The sequence below is a fragment of the Paramisgurnus dabryanus genome, chromosome 13, assembly GCF_030506205.2.
Source record: "Paramisgurnus dabryanus chromosome 13, PD_genome_1.1, whole genome shotgun sequence".
NCBI lineage: Eukaryota > Metazoa > Chordata > Actinopteri > Cypriniformes > Cobitidae > Paramisgurnus > Paramisgurnus dabryanus.
The window spans coordinates 38,668,665-38,690,496 of record NC_133349.1 but is presented as its reverse complement, the minus strand read 5'-3'; the positions used below and the strand labels follow the sequence as shown (position 1 = coordinate 38,690,496).

General features: G+C 43.8%; 35 non-coding genes and 19 pseudogenes across 35 annotated transcripts; all 54 read right to left on the bottom strand.

Moving 5' to 3' along the window:
- Positions 1-42: 42 nt before the first annotated feature.
- On the bottom strand, positions 43-161 carry LOC135742562 (5S ribosomal RNA; annotated as a pseudogene).
- A 126-nt stretch (positions 162-287) lies between these two features.
- Positions 288-406, bottom strand: LOC135742702 (5S ribosomal RNA). The gene has a single exon (XR_010530112.1). It is a non-coding gene; the product is annotated as a 5S ribosomal RNA (ribosomal RNA).
- Positions 407-531: 125 nt separating this feature from the next.
- On the bottom strand, positions 532-650 carry LOC135742206 (5S ribosomal RNA; annotated as a pseudogene).
- Positions 651-771: 121 nt separating this feature from the next.
- On the bottom strand, positions 772-890 carry LOC135742703 (5S ribosomal RNA). Its single transcript, XR_010530113.1, has one exon. It is a non-coding gene; the product is annotated as a 5S ribosomal RNA (ribosomal RNA).
- Positions 891-1,015: 125 nt separating this feature from the next.
- LOC135742460 (5S ribosomal RNA) lies at positions 1,016-1,134 on the bottom strand (annotated as a pseudogene).
- Positions 1,135-1,255: 121 nt separating this feature from the next.
- LOC135742350 (5S ribosomal RNA) lies at positions 1,256-1,374 on the bottom strand (annotated as a pseudogene).
- A 120-nt stretch (positions 1,375-1,494) lies between these two features.
- On the bottom strand, positions 1,495-1,613 carry LOC135742439 (5S ribosomal RNA; annotated as a pseudogene).
- A 125-nt stretch (positions 1,614-1,738) lies between these two features.
- On the bottom strand, positions 1,739-1,857 carry LOC135741776 (5S ribosomal RNA). Its single transcript, XR_010529621.1, has one exon. It is a non-coding gene; the product is annotated as a 5S ribosomal RNA (ribosomal RNA).
- A 125-nt stretch (positions 1,858-1,982) lies between these two features.
- LOC135742704 (5S ribosomal RNA) lies at positions 1,983-2,101 on the bottom strand. The gene has a single exon (XR_010530114.1). It is a non-coding gene; the product is annotated as a 5S ribosomal RNA (ribosomal RNA).
- Positions 2,102-2,226: 125 nt separating this feature from the next.
- LOC135742497 (5S ribosomal RNA) lies at positions 2,227-2,345 on the bottom strand (annotated as a pseudogene).
- Positions 2,346-2,470: 125 nt separating this feature from the next.
- On the bottom strand, positions 2,471-2,589 carry LOC135743017 (5S ribosomal RNA). The gene has a single exon (XR_010530418.1). It is a non-coding gene; the product is annotated as a 5S ribosomal RNA (ribosomal RNA).
- Positions 2,590-2,714: 125 nt separating this feature from the next.
- On the bottom strand, positions 2,715-2,833 carry LOC135741792 (5S ribosomal RNA). The gene has a single exon (XR_010529636.1). It is a non-coding gene; the product is annotated as a 5S ribosomal RNA (ribosomal RNA).
- A 6,875-nt stretch (positions 2,834-9,708) lies between these two features.
- On the bottom strand, positions 9,709-9,827 carry LOC135742705 (5S ribosomal RNA). The gene has a single exon (XR_010530115.1). It is a non-coding gene; the product is annotated as a 5S ribosomal RNA (ribosomal RNA).
- A 125-nt stretch (positions 9,828-9,952) lies between these two features.
- On the bottom strand, positions 9,953-10,071 carry LOC135742888 (5S ribosomal RNA). The gene has a single exon (XR_010530291.1). It is a non-coding gene; the product is annotated as a 5S ribosomal RNA (ribosomal RNA).
- Positions 10,072-10,413: 342 nt separating this feature from the next.
- LOC135742706 (5S ribosomal RNA) lies at positions 10,414-10,532 on the bottom strand. The gene has a single exon (XR_010530116.1). It is a non-coding gene; the product is annotated as a 5S ribosomal RNA (ribosomal RNA).
- A 125-nt stretch (positions 10,533-10,657) lies between these two features.
- LOC135742707 (5S ribosomal RNA) lies at positions 10,658-10,776 on the bottom strand. The gene has a single exon (XR_010530117.1). It is a non-coding gene; the product is annotated as a 5S ribosomal RNA (ribosomal RNA).
- Positions 10,777-10,902: 126 nt separating this feature from the next.
- Positions 10,903-11,021, bottom strand: LOC135742412 (5S ribosomal RNA; annotated as a pseudogene).
- Positions 11,022-11,145: 124 nt separating this feature from the next.
- On the bottom strand, positions 11,146-11,264 carry LOC135742709 (5S ribosomal RNA). Its single transcript, XR_010530118.1, has one exon. It is a non-coding gene; the product is annotated as a 5S ribosomal RNA (ribosomal RNA).
- Positions 11,265-11,389: 125 nt separating this feature from the next.
- Positions 11,390-11,508, bottom strand: LOC135742969 (5S ribosomal RNA). Its single transcript, XR_010530370.1, has one exon. It is a non-coding gene; the product is annotated as a 5S ribosomal RNA (ribosomal RNA).
- Positions 11,509-11,633: 125 nt separating this feature from the next.
- LOC135742710 (5S ribosomal RNA) lies at positions 11,634-11,752 on the bottom strand. The gene has a single exon (XR_010530119.1). It is a non-coding gene; the product is annotated as a 5S ribosomal RNA (ribosomal RNA).
- A 121-nt stretch (positions 11,753-11,873) lies between these two features.
- LOC135742528 (5S ribosomal RNA) lies at positions 11,874-11,992 on the bottom strand (annotated as a pseudogene).
- A 120-nt stretch (positions 11,993-12,112) lies between these two features.
- LOC135743059 (5S ribosomal RNA) lies at positions 12,113-12,231 on the bottom strand. Its single transcript, XR_010530459.1, has one exon. It is a non-coding gene; the product is annotated as a 5S ribosomal RNA (ribosomal RNA).
- A 125-nt stretch (positions 12,232-12,356) lies between these two features.
- Positions 12,357-12,475, bottom strand: LOC135741949 (5S ribosomal RNA). The gene has a single exon (XR_010529785.1). It is a non-coding gene; the product is annotated as a 5S ribosomal RNA (ribosomal RNA).
- A 125-nt stretch (positions 12,476-12,600) lies between these two features.
- Positions 12,601-12,719, bottom strand: LOC135742711 (5S ribosomal RNA). The gene has a single exon (XR_010530120.1). It is a non-coding gene; the product is annotated as a 5S ribosomal RNA (ribosomal RNA).
- Positions 12,720-12,844: 125 nt separating this feature from the next.
- On the bottom strand, positions 12,845-12,963 carry LOC135741825 (5S ribosomal RNA). The gene has a single exon (XR_010529667.1). It is a non-coding gene; the product is annotated as a 5S ribosomal RNA (ribosomal RNA).
- A 125-nt stretch (positions 12,964-13,088) lies between these two features.
- LOC135742713 (5S ribosomal RNA) lies at positions 13,089-13,207 on the bottom strand. The gene has a single exon (XR_010530122.1). It is a non-coding gene; the product is annotated as a 5S ribosomal RNA (ribosomal RNA).
- Positions 13,208-13,328: 121 nt separating this feature from the next.
- On the bottom strand, positions 13,329-13,447 carry LOC135742351 (5S ribosomal RNA; annotated as a pseudogene).
- A 1,870-nt stretch (positions 13,448-15,317) lies between these two features.
- On the bottom strand, positions 15,318-15,436 carry LOC135742598 (5S ribosomal RNA; annotated as a pseudogene).
- Positions 15,437-15,556: 120 nt separating this feature from the next.
- On the bottom strand, positions 15,557-15,675 carry LOC135742456 (5S ribosomal RNA; annotated as a pseudogene).
- Positions 15,676-15,801: 126 nt separating this feature from the next.
- On the bottom strand, positions 15,802-15,920 carry LOC135741831 (5S ribosomal RNA). The gene has a single exon (XR_010529673.1). It is a non-coding gene; the product is annotated as a 5S ribosomal RNA (ribosomal RNA).
- Positions 15,921-16,045: 125 nt separating this feature from the next.
- Positions 16,046-16,164, bottom strand: LOC135741840 (5S ribosomal RNA). The gene has a single exon (XR_010529682.1). It is a non-coding gene; the product is annotated as a 5S ribosomal RNA (ribosomal RNA).
- Positions 16,165-16,289: 125 nt separating this feature from the next.
- On the bottom strand, positions 16,290-16,408 carry LOC135742004 (5S ribosomal RNA). Its single transcript, XR_010529837.1, has one exon. It is a non-coding gene; the product is annotated as a 5S ribosomal RNA (ribosomal RNA).
- A 125-nt stretch (positions 16,409-16,533) lies between these two features.
- On the bottom strand, positions 16,534-16,652 carry LOC135742714 (5S ribosomal RNA). The gene has a single exon (XR_010530124.1). It is a non-coding gene; the product is annotated as a 5S ribosomal RNA (ribosomal RNA).
- Positions 16,653-16,773: 121 nt separating this feature from the next.
- LOC135742352 (5S ribosomal RNA) lies at positions 16,774-16,892 on the bottom strand (annotated as a pseudogene).
- A 120-nt stretch (positions 16,893-17,012) lies between these two features.
- LOC135742440 (5S ribosomal RNA) lies at positions 17,013-17,131 on the bottom strand (annotated as a pseudogene).
- A 125-nt stretch (positions 17,132-17,256) lies between these two features.
- On the bottom strand, positions 17,257-17,375 carry LOC135742064 (5S ribosomal RNA). Its single transcript, XR_010529894.1, has one exon. It is a non-coding gene; the product is annotated as a 5S ribosomal RNA (ribosomal RNA).
- A 125-nt stretch (positions 17,376-17,500) lies between these two features.
- Positions 17,501-17,619, bottom strand: LOC135741888 (5S ribosomal RNA). Its single transcript, XR_010529727.1, has one exon. It is a non-coding gene; the product is annotated as a 5S ribosomal RNA (ribosomal RNA).
- A 126-nt stretch (positions 17,620-17,745) lies between these two features.
- On the bottom strand, positions 17,746-17,864 carry LOC135741793 (5S ribosomal RNA). Its single transcript, XR_010529637.1, has one exon. It is a non-coding gene; the product is annotated as a 5S ribosomal RNA (ribosomal RNA).
- Positions 17,865-17,989: 125 nt separating this feature from the next.
- LOC135741995 (5S ribosomal RNA) lies at positions 17,990-18,108 on the bottom strand. The gene has a single exon (XR_010529828.1). It is a non-coding gene; the product is annotated as a 5S ribosomal RNA (ribosomal RNA).
- Positions 18,109-18,233: 125 nt separating this feature from the next.
- LOC135743018 (5S ribosomal RNA) lies at positions 18,234-18,352 on the bottom strand. The gene has a single exon (XR_010530419.1). It is a non-coding gene; the product is annotated as a 5S ribosomal RNA (ribosomal RNA).
- Positions 18,353-18,473: 121 nt separating this feature from the next.
- On the bottom strand, positions 18,474-18,592 carry LOC135742514 (5S ribosomal RNA; annotated as a pseudogene).
- A 120-nt stretch (positions 18,593-18,712) lies between these two features.
- LOC135742918 (5S ribosomal RNA) lies at positions 18,713-18,831 on the bottom strand. The gene has a single exon (XR_010530320.1). It is a non-coding gene; the product is annotated as a 5S ribosomal RNA (ribosomal RNA).
- A 120-nt stretch (positions 18,832-18,951) lies between these two features.
- Positions 18,952-19,070, bottom strand: LOC135742263 (5S ribosomal RNA; annotated as a pseudogene).
- A 125-nt stretch (positions 19,071-19,195) lies between these two features.
- LOC135742715 (5S ribosomal RNA) lies at positions 19,196-19,314 on the bottom strand. The gene has a single exon (XR_010530125.1). It is a non-coding gene; the product is annotated as a 5S ribosomal RNA (ribosomal RNA).
- A 125-nt stretch (positions 19,315-19,439) lies between these two features.
- On the bottom strand, positions 19,440-19,558 carry LOC135742716 (5S ribosomal RNA). Its single transcript, XR_010530126.1, has one exon. It is a non-coding gene; the product is annotated as a 5S ribosomal RNA (ribosomal RNA).
- Positions 19,559-19,679: 121 nt separating this feature from the next.
- Positions 19,680-19,798, bottom strand: LOC135742479 (5S ribosomal RNA; annotated as a pseudogene).
- A 120-nt stretch (positions 19,799-19,918) lies between these two features.
- On the bottom strand, positions 19,919-20,037 carry LOC135742443 (5S ribosomal RNA; annotated as a pseudogene).
- Positions 20,038-20,157: 120 nt separating this feature from the next.
- Positions 20,158-20,276, bottom strand: LOC135742276 (5S ribosomal RNA; annotated as a pseudogene).
- Positions 20,277-20,397: 121 nt separating this feature from the next.
- LOC135742240 (5S ribosomal RNA) lies at positions 20,398-20,516 on the bottom strand (annotated as a pseudogene).
- A 125-nt stretch (positions 20,517-20,641) lies between these two features.
- Positions 20,642-20,760, bottom strand: LOC135741996 (5S ribosomal RNA). Its single transcript, XR_010529829.1, has one exon. It is a non-coding gene; the product is annotated as a 5S ribosomal RNA (ribosomal RNA).
- Positions 20,761-20,885: 125 nt separating this feature from the next.
- LOC135742717 (5S ribosomal RNA) lies at positions 20,886-21,004 on the bottom strand. Its single transcript, XR_010530127.1, has one exon. It is a non-coding gene; the product is annotated as a 5S ribosomal RNA (ribosomal RNA).
- Positions 21,005-21,129: 125 nt separating this feature from the next.
- Positions 21,130-21,248, bottom strand: LOC135742718 (5S ribosomal RNA). Its single transcript, XR_010530128.1, has one exon. It is a non-coding gene; the product is annotated as a 5S ribosomal RNA (ribosomal RNA).
- Positions 21,249-21,373: 125 nt separating this feature from the next.
- LOC135742720 (5S ribosomal RNA) lies at positions 21,374-21,492 on the bottom strand. The gene has a single exon (XR_010530129.1). It is a non-coding gene; the product is annotated as a 5S ribosomal RNA (ribosomal RNA).
- A 125-nt stretch (positions 21,493-21,617) lies between these two features.
- LOC135743019 (5S ribosomal RNA) lies at positions 21,618-21,736 on the bottom strand. Its single transcript, XR_010530420.1, has one exon. It is a non-coding gene; the product is annotated as a 5S ribosomal RNA (ribosomal RNA).
- Between the last annotated feature and the right edge of the window lie 96 nt (positions 21,737-21,832).

The following is a 21,832-nucleotide window of genomic DNA, read 5'->3' as shown; positions in this document are numbered from 1 at the left end:
CGCATTCATGGGAAAAATGACATAAATAATTAATTAATTAAATTCTTACAGCACCAGGTATTCCCAGGCGGTCTCCCATCCAAGTACTAACCAGGCCTGACCCTGCTTGGCTTCCGAGATTAGACGAGAGCGGGCGTGCTCAGGGTGGTGTGGCCGTAAACGAGTGCTGACTCGATTCGAGAGACACTTCAAGGCTAATGTGGCAACGCAATGACATCGGTAAATGGTTACAGAAAGGACGCATTCATGGGAAAAAATGACATAAAAAAAATAATTAATTAATTAAATGCTTACAGCACCTGGTATTCCCAGGCGGTCTCCCATCCAAGTACTAACCAGGCCCGACCCTGCTTGGCTTCCGAGATCAGACGAGAGCGGGCGTGCTCAGGGTGGTGTGGCCGTAAGCGAGTGCTGACTCGCTTCGATAGACACTTCAAGACTTATGTGGCAACGCCATGACATCAGTGAACGCTTACAGAAAGATCGCATTCATGGGAAAAAATGACATAAAAAAATAATTAATTAATTAAATGCTTACAGCACCTGGTATTCCCAGGCGGTCTCCCATCCAAGTACTAACCAGGCCCGACCCTGCTTGGCTTCCGAGATCAGACGAGAGCAGGCTTGCTCAGGGTGGTGTGGCCGTAAGCGAGTGCAAACTCGATTCGAGAGACACTTCAAAACTAATGTGGCAACGCCATGCCATGGGAGAACGCTTACAGAAAGGACGCATTCATGGGAAAATATGACATAAATAAATATTTAATTAAATGCTTACAGCACCTGGTATTCCCAGGCGGTCTCCCATCCAAGTACTAACCAGGCCCGACCCTGCTTGGCTTCCGAGATCAGACGAGAGCGGGCGTGCTCAGGGTGGTGTGGCCGTAAGCGAGTGCAGACTCGATTCGAGAGACACTTCAAAACTAATGTGGCAACGCCATGCCATGGGAGAACGCTTACAGAAAGGACGCATTTATGGGAAAATATGACATAAATAAATATTTAATTAATTAAATGCTTACAGCACCTGGTATTCCCAGGCGGTCTCCCATCCAAGTACTAACCAGGCCCGATCCTGCTTGGCTTCCGAGATCAGACGAGAGCGGGCGTGCTCAGGGTGGTGTGGCAGAAAGCGAGTGCTGACTCGCTTCGATAGACACTTCAAGACTTATGTGGCAACGCCATGACATCAGTGAACGCTTACAGAAAGATTGCATTCATGGGAAAAAATGACATAAATAATTAATTAATTAAATGCTTACAGAACCTGGTATTCCCAGGCGGTCTCCCATCCAAGTACTAACCAGGCCCGACCCTGCTTGGCTTCCGAGATCAGACGAGAGCGGGCTTGCTCAGGGTGGTGTGGCCGTAAGCGAGTGCTGACTCGATTCGAGAGACACTTCAAAACTAATGTGGCAACGCCATGCCATGGGAGAATGCTTACAGAAAGGACGCATTCATGGGAAAAATGACATAAATAATTAATTAATTAAATGCTTACAGCACTAGGTATTCTCAGGCGGTCTTCCATCCAAGTACTAACCAGGCCCGACCCTGCTTGGCTTCCGAGATCAGACGAGAGCGGGCGTGCTCAGGGTGGTGTGGCCGTAAACGAGTGCTGACTCGATTCGAGAGACACTTCAAGGCTAATGTGGCAACGCAATGACATCGATAAATGGTTACAGAAAGGACGCATTCATGGGAAAAAATGACATAAAAAAATAATTAATTAATTAAATACTTACAGCACCTGGTATTCCCAGGCGGTCTCCCATCCAAGTACTAACCAGGCCCGACCCTGCTTGGCTTCCGAGATCAGACGAGAGCGGGCGTGCTCAGGGTGGTGTGGCCGTAAGCGAGTGCTGACTCGCTTCGATAGACACTTCAAGACTTATGTGGCAACGCCATGACATCAGTGAACGCTTACAGAAAGATCGCATTCATGGGAAAAAATGACATAAAAAAATAATTAATTAATTAAATGCTTACAGCACCTGGTATTCCCAGGCGGTCTCCCATCCAAGTACTAACCAGGCCCGACCCTGCTTGGCTTCCGAGATCAGACGAGAGCGGGCGTGCTCAGGGTGGTGTGGCCGTAAGCGAGTGCTGACTCGATTCGAGAGACACTTCAAGGCTAATGTGGCAACGCAATGACATCGGTAAATGGTTACAGAAAGGACGCATTCATGGGAAAAAATGACATAAAAAAATTATTAATTATTTAAATGCTTACAACACCTGGTATTCCCAGGCGGTCTCCCATCCAAGTACTAACCAGGCCCGAACCTGCATGGCTTCCGAGATCAGACGAGAGCGGGCGTGCTCAGGGTGGTGTGGCCGTAAGCGAGTGCAGACTCGATTCGAGAGACACTTCAAAACTAATGTGGCAACGCCATGCCATGGGAGAACGCTTACAGAAAGGACGCATTCATGGGAAAATATGACATAAATAAATATTTAATTAATTAATTGCTTACAGCACCTGGTATTCCCAGGCGGTCTCCCATCCAAGTACTAACCAGGCCCGACCCTGCTTGGCTTCCGAGATCAGACGAGAGCGGGCGTGCTCAGGGTGGTGTGGCCGTAAACGAGTGCTGACTCGATTCGAGAGACACTTCAAGGCTAATGTGGCAACGCAATGACATCGGTAAATGGTTACAGAAAGGACGCATTCATGGGAAAAAAGACATAAAAAAAATTATTAATTAATTAAATGCTTACAACACCTGGTATTCCCAGGCGGTCTCCCATCCAAGTACTAACCAGGCCCGACCCTGCTTGGCTTCCGAGATCAGACGAGAGCGGGCGTGCTCAGGGTGGTGTGGCCGTAAGCGAGTGCAGACTCGATTCGAGAGACACTTCAAAACTAATGTGGCAACGCCATGCCATGGGAGAACGCTTACAGAAAGGACGCATTCATGGGAAAAATGACATAAATAATTAATTAATTAAATTCTTACAGCACCAGGTATTCCCAGGCGGTCTCCCATCCAAGTACTAACCAGGCCCGACCCTGCTTGGCTTCCGAGATCAGACGAGAGCGGGCGTGCTTTTTTTTTTTTTTTTTTTTTTTTTTATTGTTATTTCATGTAAAATACATCAGCATACAAAAAATGTAATTTTTAAGGAAACATTTCATAAGTCACATCGCAGAAGCATCTTTTCCGCACATTCAGAACACAATTTTAAACCAAGAAACTAAAACAAAAGTTCATCTTCTCCTAGCATGTTAAAAAGCTTTTGATTAAAAACACCTATAACATCTTTGGTAAAGATTTTGTAAAAGTCCCCCATCTTGTTCTCCAATTTAAAATAATTGTACAACATTTCCACATAGTCTTCTACCATCTGCTTAAAAAGCACCCATAGGTTCAAAGTAAAATTCCTGTGTCTTGCTACATTCCTTCTTTTCCATATTGCTTTTTTCGCTATGATTAACAACAAATTCACAAGTTTCCTGTTTTCTTTGTTCTCTGTCATTCCCAGCATAAAAAATCTCTTCCAGTCAGTTTCCTCTTCATTTTCTCTTAATTCTGTGACAACTTCTTTAAGTTCATTAAAAAATGGGTTCAGCTTTTCACAGAATAAAAACAGATGTAACATACCTTCATCCTCTTTTTTACAGACTTTACACTGGGCATTTGTTTGTTTGTTCATTGCACAGAGTTTCATTTCAGTAAAAATTACATTATGTCTGATAAAATAGTCAAAACATTCCAAGTCCACATTTAACCACTTCCATGTTCTATTTTTCCAAATGTCCTTTTCATCAAGTTCATTAAAGTGTCTTAGCCACATCTGGTTAGCAACAGGTGCTTTAAAAACTCTATTTGTAAAAAAATCATAAAACATTTTCACTGTTCCCAAAATAAAATTAACCCTTTTGTCTTTACATTTTAAAAACACCATCATCTTATCTTCCTTTCCCTCCCTTTTATTTATCACTTCTAACCACTGTCTTGGAATTGCTTTCTTAACTTCCTCATATTGGTTTATTAAAGTTGTCACATTAAAATCTTCCTTCTCATCCTCCATTGCATCAATAATGACCTGGATTGGTAAAAATCCTTCTTTAACTTCCCACAAGATGTCTCTGACTTTTACGATCCCCACTTGTAACCACTTCTTATAATAAATGTCTTTCTCATTTATTTTGATTTTATCATTTAAAAACAGGGGCTGATTTAAAATCCTTTCCCTCCCCTCTGGATTAAAATCCACCTCAGTTAAAAAAAGCCTCCATGCATTTAAAACCTCCTTATAAAACTGTGGAATCCCTTCCATCATCCAGGCTTTTAACTTCATCCATAAAGTGTCTTCTTCAAGCGTAAAACCTCCACATTTGTTTAAATAAAAACCCATCAATTTCTTCCACTCAGCTTTGTTTTTGTCATCTAGATATTTTCTAACCACTTTTACCCTCATACTGTTCATCTTTTGTTCTACATCTTGCAATCCTAGCCAGAGGCGTCATGCCCATTCAAACTGAGGGGGCACCTGCCCCCTTGGTTTTTTTGAGCCAATGGATTTTACCTCAAAATCAAATAAGCGTCCATTAATCTGTTATTTGACTTTTAATCTGTTAATATGCACAATATTATACATTCTGTGCTGCATCCTTGTCACTTTTCGGAGATTTTCGCCGTTTTGATAGTGTTCTGATCATGTTACATTACTTTTATTCTGGCGGCAGCTGGCGCTGCAGTCAGAGCGCATTCGCAGACGTCATCAGTGTCTGGGCGCGCTCACGAGCTCTCTGCTGTTGCTGGCTTGCTGCTGCATTTGGCTATCTGAGGAATTAAAACGTGTTAGAAACGCTCACAACATTTCCAAACCCCAGTACGCTAATGTGCAGTTAACCTTCTCTGTGTAGAAAATGTATGGTTTTAAATGTGACCGTCTCAACGTTATATTAGCAGAGATTCATCTTCTTGGCACAACGCCAAAGTTCGCCAAAGTTCACGCGGGCGCGGAATCTCACATGCTCACATGAGGTAAAATTTAATGCAAAAATCCGTTCCTCTAATAATTTTATCTAAAAATATTTTTTAAAATCATTATTGAACATTAAAATCAATCACGTGGCTATAGCTTATGTCATTTTCGTTGTTTATATACTTTATGGATTTAAAATTACTTTAATTTTATATGATAATGTAGTTGTTGTGCAAAATGCATTAATTACACAATTAAACAAGCCATTAAGACTTTAATAAAACATGCCGTTTCAGATGTGAATATGATGCAAATGTGTCATTATTCCGATTGAATAGTATTTGATATGAAAGTTAGTCATCACTTTTATTTTGGAGGTTTTTGCATGAAAGCAGGGGTTTTCAGATTGTTAGAAATGTAAGTGCCATGGAAAAGACTGAAAGCTCTATAATTTTTCGTTTGATGTCTGTGTATGCACAAATTTCTGTGAGCTGTTGACACTGTGCCCCCTTAAAAAAAATTGGTGCATGACGCCCCTGATCCTAGCCCTCCCTCTTCTGGTTTTCCTATAAGCGTATGATATGCTATCCTTGGAGGCTTTTTTTCCCATAAAAATTCTAAAACACTCTTTTTTACTCTTTGGGCAACACAGCTCGGCAGTGACATCACATGCAAATTATACCACATCTTAGAAAGCATTAGCATGTTGACAATTAAAATTTTCCCCTTTAAACTTAAAAACATATTTCTCCAAAAAATCAATCTTCTCTCCATCCCTCCCAACGTTTGCTCCCACAAGTTGTTGACAGCCTCTTTCTCGTTTTTTGCTAAAATAACACCTAATATCTTCATCTCTTGTACCTCCTTGAACTTAACAACCCCTGTTAAAACCTCTGTTGTTCCAAACTTCATATATACTGTTTTATCCTCATTTAGTTTTGCACCTGAGCCCATACAGTAGCATTTCATTTTTTCCATTACTTCTTTTACGCTTTCTATATTCTCAACTACAATTGTCGTGTCATCTGCATATTGGAATATTCTTGTTAATTCCTCTTTGTCTTCTAATTCTATTCCATTTATATGTTTTCCTCTGTTAATTAGAAGCCCTAGGGGTTCTGCCACCAAAGAGTACAGCTGTGCTGAGAGTGGACACCCTTGTCTAATAGATCTTAAAACTTTAAAGGGTTGAGTTAAAAAACCATTACATTTTACCTTAGTTAAAATGTCAGTATATAAAACTGAAATCCATTTTATGAATTTCTGCCCAAAGCCAAATTGTTTTAGAACTGCAAATAAGAATCTGTGTTCCACTCTATCAAATGCCTTCTCAAAGTCCATGCTTATTATATATGCGCTTTTACCCTTTTCTTTTATATACCACGTTATGTCTCTAATGCTGCTTGTAATATCTGCTATATCTCTTCCCATTACTCCGTAAGCTTGATTAGTTTCAATTATATTGGGCAGTACCTGTTTTAGTCTATTTGCTAAAACTTTAGCTAAAACTTTAAGGTCTGTGTTTAGCATTGTGATTGGTCTATAATTTTTCAAGTCTGTTTTATTTCCTTTTTTCTTATATATAATTTTCATTAGACCTAACCCCATTCTTGGGTGCACTTTTCCTTTTTCAAAGATCTCTTCATAAACCTCTTTTAAAATAATACTTATTTTTCCTTTGAAAGCTTTATAAAACTCATTCCCAATGCCGTCTATCCCTGGGCTTTTCTTCGTTCCTAATTGATTGATGGCTTCTATAATTTCTTCTGTTGTAATATCTTTTTCACAATCATTTTTGTCTTCTTTATCAACTTTTCTCGTTATTTGTTGTAATAAGATTTTTCTTTTTGTCTCATCTCCTTCTTCTGATGTAAAAAGTTCCTCATAAAACTGGTTTACCTCTTTTAAAATACCCTCTGTACTTAATATCACTTTTCCTTCTTTGTTTCTGAGTTCTTTAATTATTCCTGCCTTCCCCCTACTTTTCTCAAGGTTTAAAAAGAACTTGTTGCATTTTTCTCCTTCTACTGTGTATTTCGCTTTGCTTCTTAGCATCGCCCCTTTGTACTTTTCTTCTTCTATTTTCTTTAGTTTTTCCTCCACTTCAATTACTCTTTGTATGTTTACCTCATTTTTGTTTAACTCCTCTTTTAATGTTTTTCTTATTTCTTCCTCTTTTATTCTTTTCACCTTTTGCAACAATTTACTATAGCTCATTGCATATTTCCTAATGTCATATTTCATGTTTTCCCACCATTGTCTTTTATCTTCTATATACATAAGGTCTGTTTTTCCTTCATCTAATATATTTTCTATCTCTTTTTTAAAATGCTGTTCCTTTAAAACTTCAGTGTTTAAAATCCATACCCCTGGTCCCTTCATTTCTCCTTTAAAATCCATTCTCATTAACACCATTTTGTGATCACTTAAAGTTGTTTCTTTATAAAACACTCCATCAATAAAACATTCCAAATTCCTGGTGCTTAAAAAGTGGTCTATTCTAGTTTGACACATAAAATTCCCCACCAGCTGTCTTCTTGTATATTCCCTCTTTTTTTCATTTCTCTCCCTCCACACATCAATCATGTTTTTTTTCCCCATCAACGACCTTAACTCCTTTCTACCCCCATCATTCCATTAGCCATGTCCATTTTACTAAAAACAGTGTTAAAATCCCCCGCAATCATTACCCTCTCCCATTTTTCAACTACTTCAGCTGTAACATTAAAATATCTTTTCTTTTCTATTTCTTCATTTGGAGCATGTACGTTTACTAAAATAAAATCATCTTCTTCCATCTTAATTTCTACTGCCATGCATTTCCCTTTTGTGTCATTATACATTAGTTTTGTCTTGATACCTCTATCTTGTCTTATTAACACCGCCACTCCTCCTCCCATTTTTCCCTCTCCATTATTAAAAAATAATTCTCCTTCCCATCTTCTTTTAAAATCCTCCATTACACTTTCTTTCCAGTTTGTCTCTTGCAATAAAATCACATCTTCATCTCTACACAGTTCCTTAACTTTTTCAAATTTCACACCATTCATTAATCCCCTTGCATTAAAGCTCACAATTTTTAACACCATTAAATAAAAAGAAAAAAAGAAAAACTTTTGCATCAACATTTTGTTAGTCAATTTTCCTCCCCTGCCTTTTCACTTCTTCCACAGTCTTGTATCTCTTCAGAACTTTGTTTCCACATTTTATTTTTAGCTTTCTCTAAATTTGGTATTACCTTAATTTTTCTCCTTCTTTTGTTGGTTGTTCCCAACGTGCTGTCTTCGTCAATGTTTTCACTGTCTTTGTCCTTTCCTTCCTCCTCCCCAGTTTGTTCTTTCTCCTTTGGCTCCTTCGTTTCAATTTGTTGAGTATCGTTTTCCTCCATCAAATCCTCCATTTCCTCGCTTTCCTGTGTTAATTCAGTCTTTTTTCAATCTCGTTGTCATTGTCCTCTCCTTGTGTCACTCCAGTATTCTCATTTTGCTCCTCACTTTTCTGTGTTAATTCAGTCTTTTCAATCTCGTTGTCATTGTCCTCTCCTTGTGTCGCTCCAATGTCCTCACGTTGCTCCTCTTCGCTGTCTGTTTCATGCATCTGCCCGCTCTCCTGCTCTTCTTCCTGTTGATGGTCTCTATACCAGCATTCGCACTTGTCCAGTGCTCGCTTGCAGTCCGGACACCTCACTACCTTGCAGTCCCTCGCGAAGTGGCCTGTTTCCTCGCATTTAAAGCATTTAAAATCCGGACAGTCCTTCATCATGTGTTCAGGGCTCATACACAACCTGCAGGTTCTCACCTGCTGGCTATGTATCACTCTGAAGTATTGAGGACCTTCTCCCGTTTCAAGTCTAGTGCTGTAGGGCAAGGAGGCCACTTCTTTTGGGAACCGTACCTTCAGGAACCTTGTTCCATCCTCTATGTGGGTGCCGTTGTAGAATCGTCTCCTTATCTGTGAGATGGGAGTTACCCCCCATCCCTGTAGCTTCTGTAATATCTCGCCGTCGTCCAGGTATGCGGGCAGATGCATAAAAGAGACAACAAAATCTTTATTATTCAACTTTTTAATTTCACAAATCTTTCCTTTAATCATTAGTCCTCCATCCAACTTTTCAATATCTTCCTCCTTTTCAAAGGTAATTTCATATTCTTTCATCATTTTGGGCCTTACCGCTAGTATGCTTGTAACGTCCATCTTGTCAAGCAATGCCTGAATTATGTCCTCTGGTTTTCCTTCATGCACCTCTGCCAGATCAACTACCACCGTTGCTTCTTTAGTGTAGTATCTTTTATATCTCCTTTCCGGGCCATCCTTATCTCGTTGTCTTTTTTCCGGTCCGTTTTCCATTTGGTGATGCGTTCCTCGTTCTAAATCCATGTCTGTTGCTGTTATATTGTCCATTCCTCAAAGAAACAAGCAACAACACACAAAAAAACTAAAACGATCCCTCCCAAACAGCTAAGCTGTTGGGAGGACAAGTAACAAAATAACAAAAAACAAACAAACAAAAAAACCTTTTAGGACTAAATAAACACAAATAGAAAAACTCAAACGTGTGGAGAGCCTTTCCCTCTCTACTGCAGCCTCACACTTCCTTGTTACTTCCTTGTTGCTCTCTAGCGCCCTCAGGGTGGTGTGGCCGTAAACGAGTGCTGACTCGATTCGAGAGACACTTCAAGGCTAATGTGGCAACGCAATGACATCGGTAAATGGTTACAGAAAGGACGCATTCATGGGAAAAAATGACATAAAAAAAATAATTAATTAATTAAATGCTTACAGCACCTGGTATTCCCAGGCGGTCTCCCATCCAAGTACTAACCAGGCCCGACCCTGCTTGGCTTCCGAGATCAGACGAGAGCGGGCGTGCTCAGGGTGGTGTGGCCGTAAGCGAGTGCAGACTCGATTCGAGAGACACTTCAAAACTAATGTGGCAACGCCATGCCATGGGAGAACGCTTACAGAAAGGACGCATTCATGGGAAAATATGACATAAATAAATATTTAATTAATTAAATGCTTACAGCACCTGGTATTCCCAGGCGGTCTCCCATCCAAGTACTAACCAGGCCCGACCCTGCTTTGCTTCCGAGATCAGACGAGAGCGGGCGTGCTCAGGGTGGTGTGGCCGTAAGCGAGTGCGGACTTGATTCGAGAGACACTTCAAAACTAATGTGGCAACGCCATGCCATGTGAGAATGCTTACAGAAAGGACGCATTCATGGGAAAAATGACATAAATAATTAATTAATTAAATTCTTACAGCACCAGGTATTCCCAGGCGGTCTCCCATCCAAGTACTAACCAGGCCCGACCCTGCTTCGCTTCCGAGATCTGGTGTGGCCGTAAACGAGTGCTGACTCGATTCGAGAGACACTTCAAGGCTAATGTGGCAACGCAATGACATCGGTAAATGGTTACAGAAAGGACGCATTCATGGGAAAAAATGACATAATAAAAAATAATTAATTAATTAAATGCTTACAGCACCTGGTATTCCCAGGCGGTCTCCCATCCAAGTACTAACCAGGCCCGACCCTGCTTGGCTTCCGAGATCAGACGAGAGCGGGCGTGCTCAGGGTGGTGTGGCCGTAAGCAAGAGCTGACTCGCTGCGATAGACACTTCAAGACTTATGTGGCAACGCCATGACATCAGTGAACGCTTACAGAAAGATCGCATTCATGGGAAAAAATGACATAAAAAAATAATTAATTAATTAAATGCTTACAGCACCTGGTATTCCCAGGCGGTCTCCCATCCAAGTACTAACCAGGCCCGACCCTGCTTGGCTTCCGAGATCAGACGAGAGCGGGCGTGCTCAGGGTGGTGTGGCCGTAAGCGAGTGCTGACTCGATTCGAGAGACACTTCAAGGCTAATGTGGCAACGCAATGACATCGGTAAATGGTTACAGAAAGGACGCATTCATGGGAAAAAATGACATAAAAAAAATTATTTATTAATTAAATGCTTACAGCACCTGGTATTTCCAGGCGGTCTCCCATCCAAGTACTAACCAGGCCAGACCCTGCTTGGCTTCCGAGATCAGACGAGAGCGGGCGTGCTCAGGGTGGTGTGGCCGTAAGCGAGTGCTGACTCGCTTCGATAGACACTTCAAGACTTATGTGGCAACACCATGACATCAGTGAACGCTTACAGAAAGATCGCATTCATGGGAAAAAATGACATGAAAAATAATTAATTAATTAAATGCTTACAGCACCTGGTATTCCCAGGCGGTCTCCCATCCAAGTACTAACCAGGCCCGACCCTGCTTGGCTTCCGAGATCAGACGAGAGCGGGCGTGCTCAGGGTGGTGTGGCCGTAAGCGAGTGCAGACTCGATTCGAGAGACACTTCAAAACTAATGTGGCAACGCCATGCCATGGGAGAACGCTTACAGAAAGGACGCATTCATGGGAAAATATGACATAAATAAATATTTAATTAATTAAATGCTTACAGCACCTGGTATTCCCAGGCGGTCTCCCATCCAAGTACTATCCAGGCCCGACCCTGCTTGGCTTCCGAGATCAGACGAGAGCGGGCGTGCTCAGGGTGGTGTGGCCGTAAGCGAGTGCGGACTTGATTCGAGAGACACTTCAAAACTAATGTGGCAACGCCATGCCATGGGAGAACGCTTACAGAAAGGACGCATTCATGGGAAAAAATGACATAAAAAAATTATTAATTAATTAAATGCTTACAGCACCTGGTATTCCCAGGCGGTCTCCCATCCAAGTACTAACCAGGCCCGACCCTGCTTGGCTTCCGAGATCAGACGAGAGCGGGCGTGCTCAGGGTGGTGTGGCCGTAAGCGAGTGCTGACTCGCTTCGATAGACACTTCAAGACTTATGTGGCAACACCATGACATCAGTGAACGCTTACAGAAAGATCGCATTCATGGGAAAAAATGACATAAATAATTAATTAATTAAATGCTTACAGAACCTGGTATTCCCAGGCGGTCTCCTATCCAAGTACTAACCAGGCCCGACCCTGCTTGGCTTCCGAGATCAGACGAGAGCGGGCTTGCTCAGGGTGGTGTGGCCGTAAGCGAGTGCTGACTCGATTCGAGAGACACTTCAAAACTAATGTGGCAACGCCTTGCCATAGGAGAATGCTTACAGAAAGGACGCATTCATGGGAAAAATGACATAAATAATTAATTAATTAAATGCTTACAGCACCAGGTATTCCCAGGCGGTCTCCCATCCAAGTACTAACCAGGCCCGACCCTGCTTGGCTTCCGAGATCAGACGAGAGCGGGCGTGCTCAGGGTGGTGTGGCCGTAAACGAGTGCTGACTCGATTCGAGAGACACTTCAAGGCTAATGTGGAAACGCAATGACATCGGTAAATGGTTACAGAAAGGACGCATTCATGGGAAAAAATGACATAAAAAAATAATTAATTAATTAAATGCTTACAGCACCTGGTATTCCCAGGCGGTCTCCTATCCAAGTACTAACCAGGCCCGACCCTGCTTGGCTTCCGAGATCAGACGAGAGCGGGCGTGCTCAGGGTGGTGTGGCCGTAAGCGAGTGCTGACTCGCTTCGATAGACACTTCAAGACTTATGTGGCAACGCCATGACATCAGTGAACGCTTACAGAAAGATCGCATTCATGGGAAAAAATGACATAAAAAAATAATTAATTAATTAAATGCTTACAGCACCTGGTATTCCCAGGCGGTCTCCCATCCAAGTACTAACCAGGCCCGACCCTGCTTGGCTTCCGAGATCAGACGAGAGCGGGCGTGCTCAGGGTGGTGTGGCCGTAAGCGAGTGCTGACTCGCTTCGATAGACACTTCAAGACTTATGTGGCAACGCCATGACATCAGTGAACGCTTACAGAAAGATCGCATTCATGGGAAAAAATTACATAAAAAAATAATTAATTAATTAAATGCTTACAGCACCTGGTATTCCCAGACGGTCTCCCATCCAAGTACTAACCAGGCCCGACCCTGCTTGGCTTCCGAGATCAGACGAGAGCGGGCGTGCTCAGGGTGGTGTGGCCATAAGCGAGTGCGGACTTGATTCGAGAGACACTTCAAAACTAATGTGGCAACGCCATGCCATGGGAGAACGCTTACAGAAAGGACGCATTCATGGGAAAAAATGACATAAAAAAATTATTAATTAATTAAATGCTTACAGCACCTGGTATTCCCAGGCGGTCTCCCATCCAAGTACTAACCAGGCCCGACCCTGCTTGGCTTCCGAGATCAGACGAGAGCGGGCGTGCTCAGGGTGGTGTGGCCGTAAGCGAGTGCTGACTCGCTTCGATAGACACTTCAAGACTTATGTGGCAACGCCATGACATCAGTGAACGCTTACAGAAAGATCGCATTCATGGGAAAAAATGACATAAATAATTAATTAATTAAATGCTTACAGAACCTGGTATTCCCAGGCGGTCTCCCATCCAAGTACTAACCAGGCCCGACCCTGCTTGGCTTCCGAGATCAGACGAGAGCGGGCTTGCTCAGGGTGGTGTGGCCGTAAGCGAGTGCTGACTCAATTCGAGAGACACTTCAAAACTAATGTGGCAACGCCATGCCATGGGAGAACGCTTACAGAAAGGACGCATTCATGGGAAAAATGACATAAATAATTAATTAATTAAATGCTTAAAGCTCTACTGTGTACTTTATTTAGTTAATTCTTAACAAAAACCCATGTTTTCTTTCAAAAGTATGTGCTCATTCATGTGTAATTACTTCCCACCCATTAATCAAAGTGTTCTCGTAAGTGTAGAATCTGCTATTTAAAATGCATACCGTCGAAGCGCTCTCTGGCTGAATCCATGTTGTGCCTCCATCTTTGAAATACATTCGCCGACGAGGGACATTCCTGAAATTCAAGCTCCGCCTTTCGCGCTTTCACTCTACACTCACGCTGCCCGATAGCTGAAGCCTTCGGAGGTTGCATGTGTAGGCGCTATACGTCATCAAGACAGTCTTATTTCAGAATATTAACAATTATAAAGCTGACAATTATTCTTAGTTAATTGTAAATTGATGTAATATGCGAATGACTTGCGAATGTAATGCTCAGTTAATTTAAATAAACCAGGCTTGATGACGTATCCAGCCTGTGACCTGCGTAGCTGAATCCTTCGGATTTTACAACAACCGCACACCGTGATGAACCTGCGATCTAATGCTTTGATTTGAAAGCCTGCTGAAGACATATTCTCGAGGACATTAAAACAAATCGCCAAGGATGCGAAACGGGGATTTTAAACGACAACGTGACAGGAAAAACATCAAGACCAAAGTCACTATTGGAGTTAGTTTTCCAAGATGGGGCTCAAGGGACACTGAAGTTGCACTTTCTATCTTCTCCACAGGTAATTCAGCATATTCGTTTACATCTATACAGTCCATGTTGTAAACTTGAAGTTTTATAGTTCCTTGGCTAACTTTAGCATGATTATGCATAACACTTGTTAGTGTAAACATGCATGTGGTTTAATGTGTTGGTACAGACACACGCCGTCTCCCCGCCCATTTATGTAATCTGAGGTACTGAGATAAATGTTTTCATCTTTTCTGACCTCTAGCACAAACACACGGTGACAGCGCTATTTTTAGCCTTTCATTGATAAAAGCGTCGGATCTGCGCGTCTGTCGTTTCATTTTACAAGCGTGTGAATGTTGCGCGATCTTTTTTCACCAATATGAGAGAAAGCTCTTACATATACACGGACATGTAACATGTTTACTTAAAACATAAGCATTGTACTCTGACATAATGTCTGACATAATACTCTGATAAAGTGAAAGTTGCGCGATCTTTTTTCACCAATATGAGAGAAAGCTCTTACATATACACGGACATGTAACGTTTACTTAAAACATAAGCATTGTACTCTGACATAATGTCTGACATAATACTTTGATAAAAGCGTCTGATCTGCGCGTCTTTCGTTTCATTTTACAAGCGTGTGAAAGTTGCGCGATCTTTTTTCACCAATCTGAGAGAAAGCTCTTACATATACACGGACATGTAACGTTTACTTAAAACATAAGCATTGTACTTTGACATAATATTAGTTCGCGTCCATTTAAACCCGTCATGGTTGCTTTTTGTATGTGATTTTAAGCGGACATATCATGACAATCAGACTTTTTTCATGTTAAACATAAATCTGTGTGCTTTGATGGATCACAGGCAAAGGACATTGCAAATTGTTCATTTTTTCTCATTGCTTTTGCTTTGTAGCTACTGGAAGCCATGTTAACCTTGGCATGACACGGCCGGGCCACCGTACGAGTTAAAACGCGTTCCGAATGGGGAGGGCTAGAAAGTAATATTCAGTTGGTTGTCATATAGACTTTCACCGCTAGATGGGAGTAGATCTTACACAGTGGAGCTTTAAAGCACCAGGTATTCCCAGGCGGTCTCCCATCCAAATACTAACCAGACCCGACCCTGCTTGGCTTCCGAGATCAGACGAGAGCGGGCGTGCTCAGGGTGGTGTGGCCGTAAGCGAGTGCGGACTTGATTCGAGAGACACTTCAAAACTAATGTGGCAACGCCATGCCATGGGAGAACGCTTACAGAAAGGACGCATTCATGGGAAAAATGACATAAATAATTAATTAATTAAATTCTTACAGCACCAGGTATTCCCAGGCGGTCTCCCATCCAAGTACTAACCAGGCCCGACCCTGCTTGGCTTCCGAGATTAGACGAGAGCGGGCGTGCTCAGGGTGGTGTGGCCGTAAACGAGTGCTGACTCGATTCGAGAGACACTTCAAGGCTAATGTGGCAACGCAATGACATCGGTAAATGGTTACAGAAAGGACGCATTCATGGGAAAAAATGACATAAAAAAAATAATTAATTAATTAAATGCTTACAGCACCTGGTATTCCCAGGCGGTCTCCCATCCAAGTACTAACCAGGCCCGACCCTGCTTGGCTTCCGAGATCAGACGAGAGCGGGCGTGCTCAGGGTGGTGTGGCCGTAAGTGAGTGCTGACTCGCTTCGATAGACACTTCAAGACTTATGTGGCAACGCCATGACATCAGTGAACGCTTACAGAAAGATCGCATTCATGGGAAAAAATTACATAAAAAAATAATTAATTAATTAAATGCTTACAGCACCTGGTATTCCAAGGCGGTCTCCCATCCAAGTACTAACCAGGCCCGACCCTGCTTGGCTTCCGAGATCAGACGAGAGCGGGCGTGCTCAGGGTGGTGTGGCCGTAAGCGAGTGCAGACTCGATTCGAGAGACACTTCAAAACTAATGTGGCAACGCCATGCCATGGGAGAACGCTTACAGAAAGGACGCATTCATGGGAAAAAATGACATAAATAAATATTTAATTAATTAAATGCTTACAGCACCTGGTATTCCCAGGCGGTCTTCCATCCAAGTACTAACCAGGCCCGACCCTGCTTGGCTTCCGAGATCAGACGAGAGCGGGCGTGCTCAGGGTGGTGTGGCCGTAAACGAGTGCTGACTCGATTCGAGAGACACTTCAAGGCTAATGTGGCAACGCAATGACATCGGTAAATGGTTACAGAAAGGACGCATTCATGGGAAAAAATGACATAAAAAAATAATTAATTAATTAAATGCTTACAGCACCTGGTATTCCCAGGCGGTCTCCCATCCAAGTACTAACCAGGCCCGACCCTGCTTGGCTTCCGAGATCAGACGAGAGCGGGCGTGCTCAGGGTGGTGTGGCCGTAAGCGAGTGCTGACTCGCTTCGATAGACACTTCAAGACTTATGTGGCAACGCCATGACATCAGTGAACGCTTACAGAAAGATCGCATTCATGGGAAAAAATGACATAAATAATTAATTAATTAAATGCTTACAGAACCTGGTATTCCCAGGCGGTCTCCCATCCAAGTACTAACCAGGCCCGACCCTGCTTGGCTTCCGAGATCAGACGAGAGCGGGCTTGCTCAGGGTGGTGTGGCCGTAAGCGAGTGCTGACTCGATTCGAGAGACACTTCAAAACTAATGTGGCAACGCCATGCCATGGGAGAATGCTTACAGAAAGGACGCATTCATGGGAAAAATGACATAAATAATTAATTAATTAAATGCTTACAGCACTAGGTATTCTCAGGCGGTCTTCCATCCAAGTACTAACCAGGCCCGACCCTGCTTGGCTTCCGAGATCAGACGAGAGCGGGCGTGCTCAGGGTGGTGTGGCCGTAAACGAGTGCTGACTCGATTCGAGAGACACTTCAAGGCTAATGTGGCAACGCAATGACATCGGTAAATGGTTACAGAAAGGACGCATTCATGGGAAAAAATGACATAAAAAAATAATTAATTAATTAAATGCTTACAGCACCTGGTATTCCCAGGCGGTCTCCCATCCAAGTACTAACCAGGCCCGACCCTGCTGGGCTTCCGAGATCAGACGAGAGCGGGCGTGCTCAGGGTGGTGTGGCCGTAAGCGAGTGCTGACTCGCTTCGATAGACACTTCAAGACTTATGTGGCAACGCCATGACATCAGTGAACGCTTACAGAAAGATCGCATTCATGGGAAAAAATGACATAAAAAAATAATTAATTAATTAAATTCTTACAGCACCTGGTATTCCCAGGCGGTCTCCCATCCAAGTACTAACCAGGCCCGACCCTGCTTGGCTTCCGAGATCAGACGAGAGCGGGCGTGCTCAGGGTGGTGTGGCCGTAAGCGAGTGCTGACTCGATTCGAGAGACACTTCAAGGCTAATGTGGCAACGCAATGACATCGGTAAATGGTTACAGAAAGGACGCATTCATGGGAAAAAATGACATAAAAAAAATTATTAATTAATTAAATGCTTACAACACCTGGTATTCCCAGGCGGTCTCCCATCCAAGTACTAACCAGGCCCGACCCTGCTTGGCTTCCGAGATCAGACGAGAGCGGGCGTGCTCAGGGTGGTGTGGCCGTAAGCGAGTGCAGACTCGATTCGAGAGACACTTCAAAACTAATGTGGCAACGCCATGCCATGGGAGAACGCTTACAGAAAGGACGCATTCATGGGAAAATATGACATAAATAAATATTTAATTAATTAAATGCTTTCAGCACCTGGTATTCCCAGGCGGTCTCCCATCCAAGTACTAACCAGGCCCGACCCTGCTTGGCTTCCGAGATCAGACGAGAGCGGGCGTGCTCAGGGTGGTGTGGCCGTAAGCGAGTGCGGACTTGATTCGAGAGACACTTCAAAACTAATGTGGCAACGCCATGCCATGGGAGAACGCTTACAGAAAGGACGCATTCATGGGAAAAAATGACATTAAAAAATTATTAATTAATTAAATGCTTACAGCACCTGGTATTCCCAGGCGGTCTCCCATCCAAGTACTAACCAGGCCCGACCCTGCTTGGCTTCCGAGATCAGACGAGAGCGGGCGTGCTCAGGGTGGTGTGGCCGTAAACGAGTGCTGACTCGCATCGATAGACACTTCAAGACTTATGTGGCAACGCCATGACATCAGTGAACGCTTACAGAAAGATCGCATTCATGGGAAAAAATGACATAAATAATTAATTAATTAAATGCTTACAGAACCTGGTATTCCCAGGCGGTCTCCCATCCAAGTACTAACCAGGCCCGACCCTGCTTGGCTTCCGAGAGCAGACGAGAGCGGGCTTGCTCAGGGTGGTGTGGCCGTAAGCGAGTGCTGACTCGACTCGAGAGACACTTCAAAACTAATGTGGCAACGCCATGCCATGGGAGAACGCTTACAGAAAGGACGCATTCATGGGAAAAATGACATAAATAATTAATTAATTAAATGCTTACAGCACCAGGTATTCCCAGGCGGTCTCCCATCCAAGTACTAACCAGGCCCGACCCTGCTTGGCTTCCGAGATCAGACGAGAGCGGGCGTGCTCAGGGTGGTGTGGCCGTAAGCGAGTGCGGACTTGATTCGAGAGACACTTCAAAACTAATGTGGCAACGCCATGCCATGGGAGAATGCTTACAGAAAGGACGCATTCATGGGAAAAATGACATAAATAATTAATTAATTAAATTCTTACAGCACCAGGTATTCCCAGGCGGTCTCCCATCCAAGTACTAACCAGGCCCGACCCTGCTTGGCTTCCGAGATCAGACGAAAGCGGGCGTGCTCAGGGTGGTGTGGCCGTAAACGAGTGCTGACTCGCTTCGATAGACACTTCAAGACTTATGTGGCAACGCCATGACATCAGTGAACGCTTACAGAAAGATCGCATTCATGGGAAAAAATGACATAAAAAAATAATTAATTAATTAAATGCTTACAGCACCTGGTATTCCCAGGCGGTCTCCCATCCAAGTACTAACCAGGCCCGACCCTGCTTGGCTTCCGAGATCAGACGAGAGCGGGCGTGCTCAGGGTGGTGTGGCCGTAAGCGAGTGCAGACTCGATTCGAGAGACACTTCAAAACTAATGTGGCAACGCCATGCCATGGGAGAACGCTTACAGAAAGGACGCATTCATGGGAAAATATGACATAAATAAATATTTAATTGATTAAATGCTTACAGCACCTGGTATTCCCAGGCGGTCTCCCATCCAAGTACTAACCAGGCCCGACCCTGCTTGGCTTCCGAGATCAGACGAGAGCGGGCGTGCTCAGGGTGGTGTGGCCGTAAGCGAGTGCTGACTCGCTTCGATAGACACTTCAAGACTTATGTGGCAACGCCATGACATCAGTGAACGCTTACAGAAAGATCGCATTCATGGGAAAAAATGACATAAATAATTAATTAATTAAATGCTTACAGAACCTGGTATTCACAGGCGGTCTCCCATCCAAGTACTAACCAGGCCCGACCCTGCTTGGCTTCCGAGATCAGACGAGAGCGGGCTTGCTCAGGGTGGTGTGGCCGTAAGCGAGTGCTGACTCGATTCGAGAGACACTTCAAAACTAATGTGGCAACGCCATGCCATGGGAGAATGCTTACAGAAAGGACGCATTCATGGGAAAAATGACATAAATAATTAATTAATTAAATGCTTACAGCACTAGGTATTCTCAGGCGGTCTTCCATCCAAGTACTAACCAGGCCCGACCCTGCTTGGCTTCCGAGATCAGACGAGAGCGGGCGTGCTCAGGGTGGTGTGGCCGTAAACGAGTGCTGACTCGATTCGAGAGACACTTCAAGGCTAATGTGGCAACGCAATGACATCGGTAAATGGTTACAGAAAGGACGCATTCATGGGAAAAATGACATAAATAATTAATTAATTAAATGCTTACAGCACTAGGTATTCTCAGGCGGTCTTCCATCCAAGTACTAACCAGGCCCGACCCTGCTTGGCTTCCGAGATCAGACGAGAGCGGGCGTGCTCAGGGTGGTGTGGCCGTAAGCGAGTGCTGACTCGCTTCGATAGACACTTCAAGACTTATGTGGCAACGCCATGACATCAGTGAACGCTTACAGAAATATCGCATTCATGGGAAAAAATGACATAAATAATTAATTAATTAAATGCTTACAGAACCTGGTATTCCCAGGCGGTCTCCCATCCAAGTACTAACCAGGCCCGACCCTGCTTGGCTTCCGAGATCAGACGAGAGCGGGCGTGCTCAGGGTGGTGTGGCCGTAAGTAAGTGCAGACTCGATTCGAGAGACACTTCAAAACTAATGTGGCAACGCCATGCCATGGGAGAACGCTTACAGAAAGGACGCATTCATGGGAAAAAATGACATAAATAAATATTTAATTAATTAAATGCTTTCAGCACCTGGTATTCCCAGGCGGTCTCCCATCCAAGTACTAACCAGGCCCGACCCTGCTTGGCTTCCGAGATCAGACGAGAGCGGGCGTGCTCAGGGTGGTGTGGCCGTAAGCGAGTGCGGACTTGATTCGAGAGACACTTCAAAACTAATGTGGCAACGCCATGCCATGGGAGAACGCTTACAGAAAGGACGCATTCATGGGAAAAAATTACATAAAATTTTTTTTAATTAATTAAATGCTTACAGCACCTGGTATTCCCAGGCGGTCTCCCATCCAAGTACTAACCAGGCCCGACCCTGCTTGGCTTCCGAGATCAGACGAGAGCGGGCGTGCTCAGGGTGGTGTGGCCGTAAGCGAGTGCTGACTCGCATCGATAGACACTTCAAGACTTATGTGGCAACGCCATGACATCAGTGAACGCTTACAGAAAGATCGCATTCATGGGAAAAAATGACATAAAAAAATAATTAATTAATTAAATGCTTACAGCACCTGGTATTCCCAGGCGGTCTCCCATCCAAGTACTAACCAGGCCCGACCCTGCTTGGCTTCCGAGATCAGACGAGAGCGGGCGTGCTCAGGGTGGTGTGGCCGTAAGCGAGTGCAGACTCGATTCGAGAGACACTTCAAAACTAATGTGGCAACGCCATGCCATGGGAGAACGCTTACAGAAAGGACGCATTCATGGGAAAATATGACATAAATAAATATTTAATTAATTAAATGCTTACAGCACCTGGTATTCCCAGGCGGTCTCCCATCCAAGTACTAACCAGGCCCGACCCTGCTTGGCTTCCGAGATCAGACGAGAGCGGGCGTGCTCAGGGTGGTGTGGCCGTAAGCGAATGCGGACTTGATTCGAGAGACACTTCAAAACTAATGTGGCAACGCCATGCCATGGGAGAACGCTTACAGAAAGGACGCATTCATGGGAAAAAAAGACATGAAAAAATTATTAATTAATTAAATGCTTACAGCACCTGGTATTCCCAGGCGGTCTCCCATCCAAGTACTAACCAGGCCCGACCCTGCTTGGCTTCCGAGATCAGACGAGAGCGGGCGTGCTCAGGGTGGTGTGGCCGTAAACGAGTGCTGACTCGCATCGATAGACACTTCAAGACTTATGTGGCAACGCCATGACATCAGTGAACGCTTACAGAAAGATCGCATTCATGGGAAAAAA